Consider the following 14410-nt stretch of genomic DNA (forward strand, 5'->3'; position numbering starts at 1 on the left):
TTATTACATTATAAGATGAGAATATTACCCTTTCACAACTTCTTTTCCCTTTAATATCTTCCAGTCTCTCTCATTTGTGTGGTTAGTTCTACATTATTAAAGTTGGTATCATTTGTATTATTTTCTGTAATCCCAAATAGGCTCTCATGCTCAGTGTGGATCCCAATGTGGGGCTGAATCCCACAACCCTGGGATCATGACCTGAGCCAAAATCAAGAGTTGGACCCTCAACCAACCGAGCCACCCAGGTGTCCCATCATTTATCTTCTATTTTTAACCATGTTAAGACTTTAGTGTTTTGTGTGCAGGTTGATTATAAAACTTGAAAATGAATACAAAATTATTATGAATATATAAGTATCACTCGACTGCTCATGTAAGTAGTATGCTATGATTACATTGCCTTATCTGGTATAGCTTTTTGTTTTTGTACAGTTTCTAGTTGCTTTTGTTTTTCTTTGCATTTTATGCCATTATGTTACCATTAAGTACTTTCAGCTTCTCAGAAGGTCGAATGAAATCTTTGGAATTCCCCCTTTATCCGAATACCTCCCTCTGTCCCATGGTGGAGCACTTGCTACCTAGGCATCTTGTTGGACACTGATCTTTCCTGGATGCATGTCTTCCTCTTTCTCACTTTAATCCTATGTGCTGCTAAAGCCTTCTTAGGATGCTTCCTGAAAAGAGAATGTAGGAGGTGAATATTCTGAATTTCTGCATGTGTGAAAATGACTTATTAATGTTTTGGCTAGATCAAGAATTAGAGGTTAAACATAATTTTCCTTAGGAACTGGGAGACATTGCTCTATTTTTTAGCATCCAGTATTGCTGATAAGAAATCTGATTCTTGTCCTTTGAAAGTTACTTTCCCTGTTTCCATTTTTAGACACTTATCTTTAGGATCTGTAACTAATAAATAACTGGTTATGATTCTTTCCTTGATATCCCTTCTTGAAGGGCTTTTTCATTCTGAAAAGTTGTGACCTTTAGTTGTGGGAATTTCTTTTAAATGATTTCTTTGATTATTTTCTCCCTTCTGTTTTTCTTTGGAATTCTCTTTGGAATTCATAGTAGTTGGGCCTTCTAGTTAGATTTTCTACATCTTTTCTGTTTTCTTTTCTGTTTTCCATTTCTGGTATTTAAAAAATTTTTGAGAGGCTTATTCAAATTGATTTTCTTACCTGATGTTGACTTCTAAATTTTTTGAATTTAATTTTCTAGTACTCTTCCTTAGTTTTTGTTCCTTTTTTGAATAATCTTATTCTTGTTTGTTTTTAATTTTTTTAATGCTTATTTATTTTTGAGAGAAAGAGAGAGAGAGAGAGTGCACATGTGTGTGGGTGTGGAGGGGCAGAGAGAGGGAGACAGAGGATCCAAAGTGGGTTCTGCACAGACAGCAGAGAGCCCAATGTGGAGCTTGAACTCATGAACCCTGAGACCATACTTGAGCCAAAAGCCAGCTGCTTAACCAACTGAGCCTCCCAGGCATCCCCCTTGATCTTATTTTTTAGAGATTTTAAAGTTCTCTTCTGTTCCCCAAATTATTCAGGTTTCCTCAAAGGACATTTTCTCTGTTTGTTATAAATATTTTCTTTTATCTTTCCAACTTTTTTCAAACGTCTGTCAATAGTTTTTATCTAGTTATATTTAAGAATGAAAATTTTTAAAAAAGAATAAAAATTCTACTGGAAACTCTTCCTCTGTTGTGAGATATTATAGTCTAGCACCCTATTTTTTAGGGAGTTTGTTGGAAATCTCATTGTTTCTCTGCAGTATTCTCCAACTTTCTGGATTGTTTGGATCATCCTCTCTTCCCACATGTATCTAGATTACAGCTTTATTAGTCCTCTGTTCAATTCCATCATCTAGAATTTTTCCGAATTTTTTTCACCCATTCCTATTTTCTTTGGTTTTATAGATGTATGGATCTGGCTTCTTGACTTTAATATTAATAGGGACGTAGAAAGGCACAGGATAAATTATGTGATCAGTTTGCCATCTTGACCTGGAAACCTATAGAACCAGTATAAATTTCATATATTTTTAAAGTTGTAAAGTTGAAATGTAAAATAATGTGGTACTACTTCACCAAAAGATAGCTATACATTTCTTTTATGTATTTGTTTCCTAAGAGAATCTGTATTATCTCACTGACTTTTGGAGGAAGAGTGGTTTTGGATATTTACATTTATTATTTACTTCTCTAATGGTGTCCTGTGTCTTCTTGGATGTAATTGGTATAGCTTTTATTAATGTTGTTACTAATAAGTTGCTCTTATTTAGTCCATTTCTGAAAAATGTTGATGTGTAGTTTTAAATCCAATCTAGACTGTATATTTCACAAAAGGGAGCATAAATTCAATTATTAATATAAATACAAGGAGCACAGACTTCCAGTGAATCCAAACATAAATGTGTGGTCTGATACAATAGATGCTTTTTAAAAGTTTAAAAAGAAAACAACCTTTTCGTTTTTAAACAATTTTAATTTTTTACTGAAGAATTAGGTAATACAGAGGGGCATGTGGGTGGCTCAGTCAGTTAAGCATCTGACTTCAGCTCAGGTCATGATCTCATGGCTCATGTATTGGAGCCCCATGTAGGGATCTATGCTGACAGCTCAGAACCTGGAACCTGCTTCAGATTCTGTGTCTCTCTCTCTCTCTCTGCCCCTCCCTCACTCGCACTCTGTCTCTCTCTCTCTCTGTCAAAAATAAATAAATATTAATTTAAAAAAAAAAAAGAAGAAAGATAATACAGAGAGTTTCTGTATACTCTTTACCCAGATCCCCCTAATGGTACTTGTGCTATGATTATGTAACCTTGCTACACTTATCAAAACTAATGAACTAACCTTGGTCCGGTGCAATTAATTATAATCCATACTTTATTTAGACTTCACTAGTTTTTCATTTCTTCCTTCTCTGTTCCAGGATCCCATCTAGAATACCACAGGGATTACGTCCCCTTAGTTTCCAACAATCTGTGATAGTTTCACAGTTTTTCCCAGTTTTTCAAGACCTTGACAGTTTTGAAGGGTATTAGGTATTTTGTAGAATTTTCCTCAGTTTGTTTTTTCCTGAGGTTTTGTCACGATTGAACTAGGCTTTTCGATCCTAGGGAACAATACCACAGAGGTGAAGTGCCCTTCTCATTATTTCAAAGGTACATGATATCTTCATGACTTTTACTGGTGATATGAACCTTGATCACTTGATCTGTCTGCCAGATTCCTTCACAGTTACTATTTTCTTTTCAATATTATATTTATTTAGAGCAGGTCACTAATGCTAGCACACAGTCAAGGGGAGAGAAATTAAGTTCCATCTCCTGAATAGAAAGAAGAGTATCAAAGACTTTTGGACATACGTTAAAATGACTAGAGTGATTTTAATATTTTAGGGGTCTTCTTAGACGCTATATAACTATCGTGTTCTTGTTTAAGTTTTTGCCCACTAAAATTTTAGTATTCATCCTTAAATCTGGCCTGTAACAAATACTACTGGGTGTTGCAATTATTTTCTGTTTTGACTCCTTCCTTCTACATTTTTGTCTGAAATTCTGCGAGAAGACTTGTCTCTTTTCTCCCATTTATTTATTTATTCAATTATTTTTATATCATTATGGACTCACAGGTATTTATTTTATTTTTAAGTTACATAATCCAATGTTATTATTATTTATTTTGTTTCTCAAATCGGTTCGGTTTTGGCCATTGGAAACTCTTTCCGGTTGGCTACTTTGCCTTTTGACATGCCCCCAAATAGTTTTCATTATTATCATTATTTTTAACACTTCCATGCTGCCTGGAATTATGAGATGCTCCAAGCTTTTCCACAGTAGATGTTTAGAGTAACCCACAGAGTGGGCAAATCAGTACTCTCAAAATATTTATTTAATGTTAAGCAAGCATGCTTGATGCTATAGAGGACAATGAAGTTAAAGATGTAATTTCTGCCTTCAAGCAGTCTATTTGCAGAGATTTAATAATGAAAGATAATGAAAAACTAAGGCAGTATAAGATTAAAACAGTAAGGGCTTAGAGAAGCTCACAGAAAAGGAAAATACAACATTTAGCTAAATAAGTCAGGAGAGATGCGTTTGGTTTAGTAAAGTGGAAAGAAAAAGACCTGGGTCCAGGAATTGTTATTATATGATGTGAGAAGCAGTAAAAGACAAAGAAAATCATCTTAGATGAAATGGACAAATTTCTTGTTTAGTGAGATAAAATCTACTAACATTGATATAAGAAGAAATAGAAAACAGCAATAGCTCTGTATTTGTTAAATAAATTGAATTAATAATTAAAAGCCTTCACACAAAGAAAAATTTAGATCCAGATGGTTTCACTAGTGAATTCCTTCAAGCATTTAAAGAAGAAATAATACAAATCTGAAGCAAGTAGAGAAAATAGAGTTAGAGACTACACTTTCCAAGTCATTTTCTGAGGTCTGTGTAACTTGAATACTAAATCCTGAGAAGAAACACTATAAGAGAAAATTACACATTGACATCCCTATGACTATAGACACAAAAATATTTTTTATTTATTTTTATTTTATTTTTAAGTTTTTTTTTAAATGTTTTTATTTATTTTTGAGACAGAGAGAGACAGAACATGAGCAGGGGAGGAGCAGAGAGAGAGGGAGACACAGAATCCAAAGCAGGCTCTAGGCTCTGAGCTGTCAGCACAGAGCCTGATGCGCGGCTCAAACTCATGGACTGTGAGATCATGACGTGAGCTGAAGTCGGACACTCAATCAACAGAGCCACCCAGGCGCCCCTAGACACAAAAATATTTAATTCACGATAAGAAATAGAATGCAGTGTGATATATTTAAAAATGATATATCACGACCAAATTGAGTTTATTCGAAGTATGCAAGTATGCATTTAACATTAAAAAATTAGTCCACTGGGGCACCTGGGTGGCTCAATAAGTTAAGCAGCCAACTCTCGATTTAGCTCAGGTCATGATCTCATGGTTCTTGGGATCGAGCCGTGCATGAGCCATGCTTGGGATTCTCTGTCTCTCTCATTCTCTTTCTCAAAATAAATAAGTAAACTTAAAAAAAATTTTTTTAAATCAGTATTTAAATAAAATACATACAGTTTAAAAATCATATGATTATATAGATCGACCCAGAAATAGTATTTGACAAAATTCAGCACCTAATCATGATAAAAAGTGTCAGCAAAACTATGAATACAGGGATCTTCCTTAATCTGATAAAGGACATCTATGAAACATCTACAACCAACAATGTTGAAACAATTAATGCTTTCCTCCTAAATCAGGAAGAAGGCATGGGTGTCTGCTCTCACTAATTCATTTTAATACTGTCCTGGAGATCCTACCCAATGCAATAGGGTTAACCAGTAAAAGACATTTTTAAAGCTTACAGATTGAAAGGAAGAAGTAATTAAACTGTCTCTATTTACAAATGGCATGATTGCGTATCTATAAAATCCTAAGGAACCTAAAAAGACTATTTGAACTTAGCAAAAATTGATTTAATTTAGTAAGGTCTCAGAATACAAGTTCAATATAAAATACCAATTCTGTTTCTATACACCAAGAAACAATTGGAAAATGGAGTTTAAAACAATACTGATTATAATAGTATCGAACCGTGAAGTAGCAACATATTTAAATAACTAGTATAAGACCTGTACACTAAAAATTATAAAACATTTCTGATAAAAAATTCAAGAAGATTCAAATAAGTGGAGAGATATATCATGTTTCAGAATGGAAGACTCAGAATTGTTAAAATGTTGGGTTTTCCTAAAATTATGTACAGATATAACATAGTCCCAAAAGATTTTGTTGTTGATTTTTTTTGGTATAAATTGACAACTTCTAAAATTTATATGGAAATACAAGGACTTCAAAGTACGAAAACATTTTTCCTTTCTTTTCTTTCTTTTTTTTTTTTTGAAAGATAGACTGGCAGTGTTGGGGGACCCGCACTCCCTGATTTCAAGACTTCTATAAAAGACTTCTTAAAGTAATTAAGAAAATATGGTATTAGATAAGGATAGGCAAGTGATCAATGGAACAGAATCAACTGTCAGGAAATAAGCAATTATATAGTTAATTGATTTTCAACAAAGGCACCAAAGCAATTTAGCAGGATAAAGGAAAGGCTTATCAACAAATGATGTTGGAGCAGTTTATTAACTGTATTGAAACAAAATGAAACTTACTGCCTACCTCACACAAAAATTAATTCAGGGTATATCATAGACTTTGACACACAAGCAAAAACTGTAAAGCTTCTGGAAAAAAAAATGTAGAACTGTGCTTTAGAAATATGGCAACTCTATCTTAGGGTACCAAAAGCACTAACACTATAGAAAAACAAATGACAAAGTGGACCTCACCAAAACAAAAAACTCCTTCTTATGAACAGACATTGTTAACAGAGAAGCCACAGACTGGAAAAACAATTTGTAATACGTATGTATGACACAGGAATTGAGTCCAGAATATATGAAGAAACTTTACAAGTTAATTTAGAAAGACAAAGAACACCCTTCCCCTGAAGGACAAATTACTTGAACAAAACCTTCACAAAAGCTATTACAATGGACAAAAAACATTTGAAGATGTAATAATGACATGATTAGCCCTAAGGGAAATGGAAACTCAAGTACCAGTTCTTGCCCACTAGAATAGATAAAAATAAAAGCACTTGTGACCAGATGCCAGTGAGGGCGTGGGAATGTAGAGACTCTCATACAGTGCTGGTGAAGGGTAAAATAGGAACAGCTATTTTTGGAAGACTGGTGGTTCCTTTCAAACTGAAACATGTACCTGCTCTATGCCCCAGAACTCATGCCCTATTTACATAATAAAAACAGAGGATATATCCACAAAAAGTCCTATATAAGAATGTTCATAATAGGAGCGCCTGGGTGGCTCAGTTGGTTAAGCATCAGACTCTTCATTCCAGCTCAGGTCATGATCTCACGGTTCCTCCGATCGAGTCCCACATCAGGCTCTGCGCTGACAGCTCAGAGCCTTCTTGGGATTCTCTCTCCCTCTCTCTCTTCCCCTCCCCAGCTTTCTCTCTCTCTCGAAAGAAATGAATAAACTTAAAAAAAAAAAGGACTGTTCATAATAGCTTTGTGTATGATGGCCAACACTGGATTAACCTCAATGTCCATCAACAGGAGAATGGATACAAATTATGGTGTTTTTATACAAGGGAATACTACACATTTCTACAGTGGAGTAATTCTTATGAATTAACCAATACATTTCACAACAAGAATAAACAATAATCATTATGTTGAGCAAAAGAAACCAGACAAAAAAGAGTATATGCTCTATGATTCTATGTATATATACTTTGCATATAGGCAGAACTATCTATAGTGACACAAATCAGAACTCCCCTTCTGGGAGGACTTAACTGGAGAAGAATTTCCAAGGGTGATGGAAATGCTCTTTATCTTAACTGGTTTGCAGGTTCCCTGGGAGTATATCTTTGACACAGCTCATTGAAGTATATACACTGAAGGTCTGTGCATTTTACTATATGTAAATTATATCCCAGCTGGAAAAAAAATAAAGACCTAGTCTTTGAAATTCTGAACTAATCTTTGGGGAAAGATTTATCAAACCTTGGGTTTTCAGTATGCATAAACATAGGAGGGAATGTGACATTTCTCAAACTCAGCATACCTCAAAGCCGAGTTCATTATTGCCTTCCACTCCCTAGGCAGGCAGACACTTGCCTGTTGCCCTCTGGAAAAACACTACATTTTGTCAGTGTTCTTACACTTGTCCCCAGGCCCTGGCTCAAAATATTCTTATAATCTTTCACTACTTCTTTTATCTTAGTACGAATAGGAGAAATTCCATCAATTAGATGGAATTCCATTTCCTGCCTTTTTCTTCTGGCTAGCCCTTCCTCAGTATTTTCACTGCTGGCTCTAATTCACTCTCTTAGCAGTAGCCTTGCCCCTTTTTCCTCTTATTCTGAACACCGATGCCACATTCATCTTCAGAAACACACACTCCGAGACAAAATCCATCTGATACAAAACCCTGCCATGAGCTCTAAGCCACGCTACAAAATTTCACATTTGCGCCTCTGGAGGTCACACTCTGGTCTTCTCCAACTCCATAAAGCCTCCACTCCAGTCTCCAAACATGTCACAGTTTTCATGTCTACTCCTTTGCTCACCTTTGAAGGGATATACATGTCATCTTACAACTCTTATATTTATTTGTACCTTTTTTGAAGGTGCCTGTGACTACAGACAATAAATTAGGGAATTGCTGCCTTCGTTTTGTTTTTGTTTTGGCAGTGGGTGGTTACATGAAGACACTGCTGCTGAAGCTTTATCACTTACTCATTAGTTTATTTAACAGATACGTATTGAATACCTGCCATATACCAGGCTTAGTACTGGGAGCTATAAGGCTCTGATTATAGAGGAACTTAAAAAGTAATTATAACTCAGTCTGATAAGTACTAGAGTGGGGAGGCATCTCATATTAGTTATGTATCGTTGTTTGACAGATTATCCTGGAACTTAGCAGGTTCCCCAGAAGAGCAGAATCAAGAGTGTGTATATCATGTAGATGCATGCTTGTGTACATATATACACATACCTATGCACATATACATCTATAGGTCTATTTATCGAGAGAGAGAGAGAGATGTATTATAAGGAGTTAGCTCATGCTATTATGGAAGCTGGCAGGTCCAAAATCTTCAGAGCATGCCAGCAGGCTGGAGATCCAGAGAAGAGTTATGTTTCAGCTCAAGTCCAAAGGCAGTCCGCAAGCGGAACTCCCTCTTCATTGGAATACTTCAGTCTGTTTTCTTTTAAGGTCTTCAGCTGGTTGGAGAGTAACCTTCATATTATGGAAGGTAATCTGCTTTATTCAATGTCCACTGATTTAAATGTTAATTTTATCTAAAAAATACCTTCGCAGCAACATCCAGATTGATGTTTGGACCGAACATCTGAGTACCGCGGCCTGCCCAAGTTGACACATAATGTTAACCATCACAATTAGGAATCGGGGCATGGCTTAGGGGAATCTTCCAGCTCACAGTTTCTCACAATCTTTAGTCAAGGTGTTGGGCCACCCAACAGTCATCCCACCTGGGGCAGGATCTACGGACACCCTACTCAACTGGGGGAGGATCCATTTCCAAACTCATTCAGTGGCTGGCAGGTTTCAGTTCCTCCCATGTTGGACTGAGGGCCTTAGCAGTTCTTTGCTCGTCATCAGCTGGAAACTTCCCTCGGTTCCTTACCAAATGGGTCACTCCACTGGGCAGTCCACAATGAAGCAGCTGCTGTCATCAGAGTCAAAGCACGAGACAGATGTCACTTTCCATCACCTTTGCCATATTCTGTTCACTAGAAGTCACTAAATCCAGCCCACACTCAAGGTGGGGAGGACAAGGAGATTACCACAAGGGTGTGATACTAGCAGAGAGTCAAGCAAGAGAATCAATGGGAGATCTTTCTAGTTTAAAATATTTTAAGTCTATAATGAGAAGCCAGGAGAGGGATAAAATATTGTTGTGGCCTCGGGAGAGTCACTGAAGGGGAGGCCTCTAGTGTGCTGTGAAAGATGGGTTCGTACGCAGAAGAGGAGACGGCAGAGGAGGGCAATCTGCCTGTTAACTTTCTTGGAAGGGGATATAAGTAGGATGTCAGAAATTATAAGAAGGGCCTACGAATAAGTATGGTTCTTAACAAGTGATGTACATCTGATCTGAATCACCTGTGGAGCATTTTTTAAAATGCCTGTGGTGATACCATTCACGTGCTGATTCCAGTTCAGTAGACTTGGCTGATTGGGACGTACCCCTAGGTGAGATTCACTGTAATATAATAAACAAACCATTTCTATTTGACCCAAGGGTTTAGGTCAGAAACAGCCTGTTTTAAAGTTAGAGAGGATGGTGGGAACATCTCTTCTTAACGAGGAGCTTAGATCTGATGCTTGAGAAAATAGGACACGATTGTAGGTTCTTCAGTAGTGGATATACATAATTAGAATTGGGTTTTATTTCATTTCTGTAGTCATTCATTTGTGTTTTTCTCCAGATATTTGTTTATCACCACCATAGACCAGTCAGAGAGGATGACTCATCTGTTGACTATTTTCAGGATGAGCTACAAGAAGGAAAACCAGCTAGAAGCTTATGGTAGTGCGTGAAGTATAACATCGTGAGTTGGATGAATGGGAAGATAAGTTGGTGGGATTTCCTAATTCAGGGGAAGGGATAAAGAAGGGCGAAAAGGGAAGGATGCTACTAGTGTTTTGCAGATTCACTCTCCTCACGCAGACCTTCCAGGGCCAGGAAGCAGGGAGGATGGGGAAGAATTCAAGCCTTATGTGCTTTCAGTTCTTCTGTTTAGTACGATATCATATGGGTCCGGCAAGGACAAAGTAGCATGGCTCAGTAAGTCCCCTTAAAAAGGGACTTCAGAGGGACTGCATTTTAAATCCATAAATGATGCGATTCTTGCTAAGCTTCTTTTGAATTGAATAAAGTCTGGAATATGAAGGAAATGGGAATGTTCATTAACAGGATAAGACAACATCTCGAAATGAACGATGCAAAATCAAATAGAGTCTTTGTTTTCACCGCTTCTAGAAAATCACAAGTCACGGTCCTTCTGTGGCTCTGTGCTTGTAACAATACAGTCCATCTTTTCATTATACTTTCCAGAATAAAAGGTTCCTCTGCACAGCGACAGGCATGTTTTCCTGAACAATGCCCTGTAAAGGTCACATTGGAGATTTGAGTCACAAGCCCTATGATTTAAATTTGAAGCTAAGTTTAAAAATGGTATGTCTAGAGCTTGCCAAGTTCCATTAAAAGCCATAGTGTCATTTTGGATTACAGTTGAACAAAACAGGGTTCACTGAGATATTATATCTTTGTTCGTAGCGATACATATATTTTCTTCTTTGCATCATTCCCTGGCTGTGTTGTTACGGTAGATATCTACTTTCACACCAGATCCTGGGAAATAATGTCTAATTTCATGGGCCTATTTTTTTCCCTAAAGTAGCTCATTTCCTAGCTTTTCAATTATCTTCAGAGGATTTCTATAAAAGCCTAATCATTCGTGCGCGTTTAGTGACGGTTGATCTTGAATGCTACCTTTCCCACTGCAGCCTTGCTGATTCCCTTCATCCCCTACAGAGAGGGTCTCCAACTTCCTAAAGCTCTGGAGCGCTTTTTGCCTCACTGACATCATGCCGGTCTGTTACCTGGCAGTACAGTCGTATTACTTCTCCCTAACGTTCGATGGGTTCTTAACTCTGTGCCGGTCATTTTGCCTAACGCTTTATATAGGTTATCGTATAACCTGTGTTCATGCTCACAACAGCCTGCGCGGGAAGTGCATCATTTCTGCATTTTGCAGATGAGAAAGCTGAGGGTAAAGGGTTAAATACCTTGCCCCAGGTCGCGCAGCTAGTGAGTAATGAAACAGGAACAACCTTAGGTAGTCTGGTCCAGACCCCGTTCTTTCAAACACTTATTCGTAGGCCCTTCTTATAATTTCTGACATCCTACTTATATCCCCTTCCAGGAAAGTTAACAGGCTTGAGAAGAGGACTGTCTTGCTCATTTCAATATTCTTGGAGTTTTCTGACTTATTGATCACCTCATAAATAAATGGAGCAATCAATAGTGGCTGAGTGAATACTTGAAAATTGCCCCTGGGATTTTATGGGAAACAGGTTCTGCAGCTTTAGGCAGAGAACCTGAAACTTTGCTTCTGAGTGCTGTGAAGAAAACAGAACGCTAGTATATGAGGTCTTAAGAAGAGTTTCTATTTATTTTCATTCCTGTCATTTAGGTTAGATCCCGTGGTGCAAATACTTTCCCCCCCTGCTCTTTGTCAAGCCCTTCTTCCTTCTTTTATGCAAAGATAAACTGGCTCTGTTTGGCTCTGTTCTTTTTTCTTTTTTCCCCCGGATGTAACAATCCCAGGCTCCAGTCCTACAGAACTCTGAAAATGCTATCAATCGTCTTTTCCCTATTTCTTTATCCATGACTTAAGCTTTTGTTGCCAAAAGTAAAAATAAAACACAAACTTGTTCAGGTTATGTGTGACCTTCTCGCTCCGTCATTCTCAAAGCTTTTCTGAGGAGCTCCCCAAACGCGGTGTGGACATGAGCTAAAAGTCCCAATACTCGGAAGTCGGTGGCATAAAAAGCTGGAACTTCGAGGGAGATTTTGAAGACGTTATTGATGGGCAGTGACCCCGAAACACTGTGTCAGAGGGGATGCTGGGCCAGCCAGTGGGGGTGGGGGGTAGGCCGAGGGGCTGTGTTGGCAGTAGAGAGACTGGAAACATGTAGACATTTGACTCAAATTGAGAATGGAAATCTAGATGGTGCCCTGCCCAGCCCTCCCGGTCACCTTCAGCCATTAAGATGGATATAGCCATGAGGAGACACAGCAATACCACTCAGAGATATCACAGAAGGTGTGGCTTCCATTCCCATCTGTAGCAAGAAAACCCAAGATCGAAGATGGGAGAAAGGCTGCCCTGCTTACAACTGGGAGTCTGTATTTCCTGTGACTCAATTAAGACAGTACCATACATAAAACTAAAGCAAATTAGGAAAGAAAATGTCCTAAATTTAATGATATTTGAATTAATTTAATACATTGCTGCATTGTCTGTTCTCTCGTCAATTCTGTTTGTGAAATATTTTTCTAGGGGCAGCTGGGTGGTTCAGTCGGTTGTTCGGCATGCAACTTCGGCTCAGGTCATGAACTCGTGGTTCACGAGTTCAAGCCCTGGGTTGGACTCTGTGCTGACAGCTCAGAGCCCGGAGCCTGCTTTGGATTCTGTGTCTCCCCCTTTCTGCCCCTCCCCTGCTCATGCTCTCTCTCTCTCTCTCTCAAAAATAAATAAACATTATAAAAATTTAAAAAAATATATTTTCTAAATCACATAGGCCACAGAGTCAAATGAGGAAAAGAGCGAGCCATGAAGCCTTTGGACTTTTACAGACCTGGGTTCTAAGCCCGGCATCAGGAGTCTGTGCTTTAGTTTTCTCATCCGTAAAATGGAGCCAGTTCTCTCTCAGTTGCAGGCCTGTGGTTCAAATTAAAGAGCCCGTATGTATGCCGGCCCTTGCTGTGCTGGTCGGAATCCCTTAAATACCGGTGTTGCTGCCTCTGTCCTCATACCCCATGTACAGTTCTTCAATCCTAGCCTGCTTAGATAATGAGAAAAATAAGAGTTCGTAAAATACTCCTGGCTTTTAAAAGTTTTCAGATACAGAGTCCTACCCTGCCATTTACAAATAAGATTTGGGGGACACAAGATTACAGAAATTCCTACCATTATATTAATAATAGCAATTGATGCTAATACAATGATGGCTGGGACTGGCAGTAATAGCACTCGGATACTTCCTAATAGCGCGCTTTTTTTCTTTCCTTCCAGAAGCACCTGGCATGTCAAAGCCACACTGTCTTCCACGGGACTCCCTTTGTGAACAGCTTCCATTTAAAAGACTTTTGTGAATGCGTTATTTCAACCAAGTCCTCAGAGAACATATTTGTCTTCTGATCCTCCGGAGGTCTTAAGGTTTGTGTTCATTTTTTTTTTTTCTAATTTCTCTTAGTGAAGATATTAATTTTGAGGGATATTTTTAAAAGGGATAATAGTCCTACCCCATTGTAATAAGAACTCTGGAAGTAGAATATGCACAGACTGTAATCCCTTGATTTCACTGGGAGACAGGTAAAAGAAATGAAAAGAAATCTGATATGCTACTTCTCATACTTATTCTTGTATACTCTGTAGAATGTCACAAGGATATTAGAAATAAAATATCCCCCACTTGGGCTTCAAACAAATTTTATTTTGGGGTTCTATAAATTCTAACGGGATAGATTTAATAAATTTATAGTGAATGTCTATATATATCAGATTTTGTTAAGTGCTATCAATTAGTTAGAGGCCTTGTGGATACATTCTATTTTGAAACACTAAAAATCAAAACCTCATCTGTCAATATCAACTAGTATGATTATTATGACAGCTTTTAAATTCTAAAGCCTCAGCGACCAGAGAGTTTTCACGTAGCTCTACCAAGGGGTACTCACCCTCTGATTTACAATGATAGAACAGGGTTGTTGTTGCCTTTAATATGTGTATATTAACCGCTTGAAAAATTGCGAACGATATTGTTGTTTACTCAATAAAAAAAAGCTTGCCTGCAAAGCAAGCGTTTTATTTTGGAAGTACATGTTTTGCTGTTGAGATAGTGCCAAGTAAAACACTTTTATTTTGAAAGTACTTTCCAACAAAGACCTACCCGAAGGCTGAATTCAATCCATGCATCTTTTATAGGTGGAAAAATAAACAGGGGAGAGGGTAAAGCTTGGTA

The 14410-nt window shown here is 37.7% G+C and overlaps 1 protein-coding gene across 5 annotated transcripts in view; it reads left to right on the top strand.

The window, feature by feature from the left end:
* The window catches only part of ENOX1 (ecto-NOX disulfide-thiol exchanger 1), a 552986-nt gene that overhangs the window by 266502 nt on the left and 272074 nt on the right, over positions 1-14410 (top strand). For all 5 annotated transcript variants that reach the window (XM_047876641.1, XM_047876659.1, XM_047876649.1 and 2 more), the window contains one exon: positions 13462-13605. The gene's annotated coding sequence lies outside the window, so the exon portion shown is untranslated. The remainder of the gene's footprint in view (positions 1-13461; positions 13606-14410) is intronic.

Source organism: Prionailurus viverrinus, chromosome A1 (genome assembly GCF_022837055.1).
Source record: "Prionailurus viverrinus isolate Anna chromosome A1, UM_Priviv_1.0, whole genome shotgun sequence".
In the NCBI taxonomy this organism is placed as follows: Eukaryota; Metazoa; Chordata; class Mammalia; order Carnivora; family Felidae; genus Prionailurus; species Prionailurus viverrinus.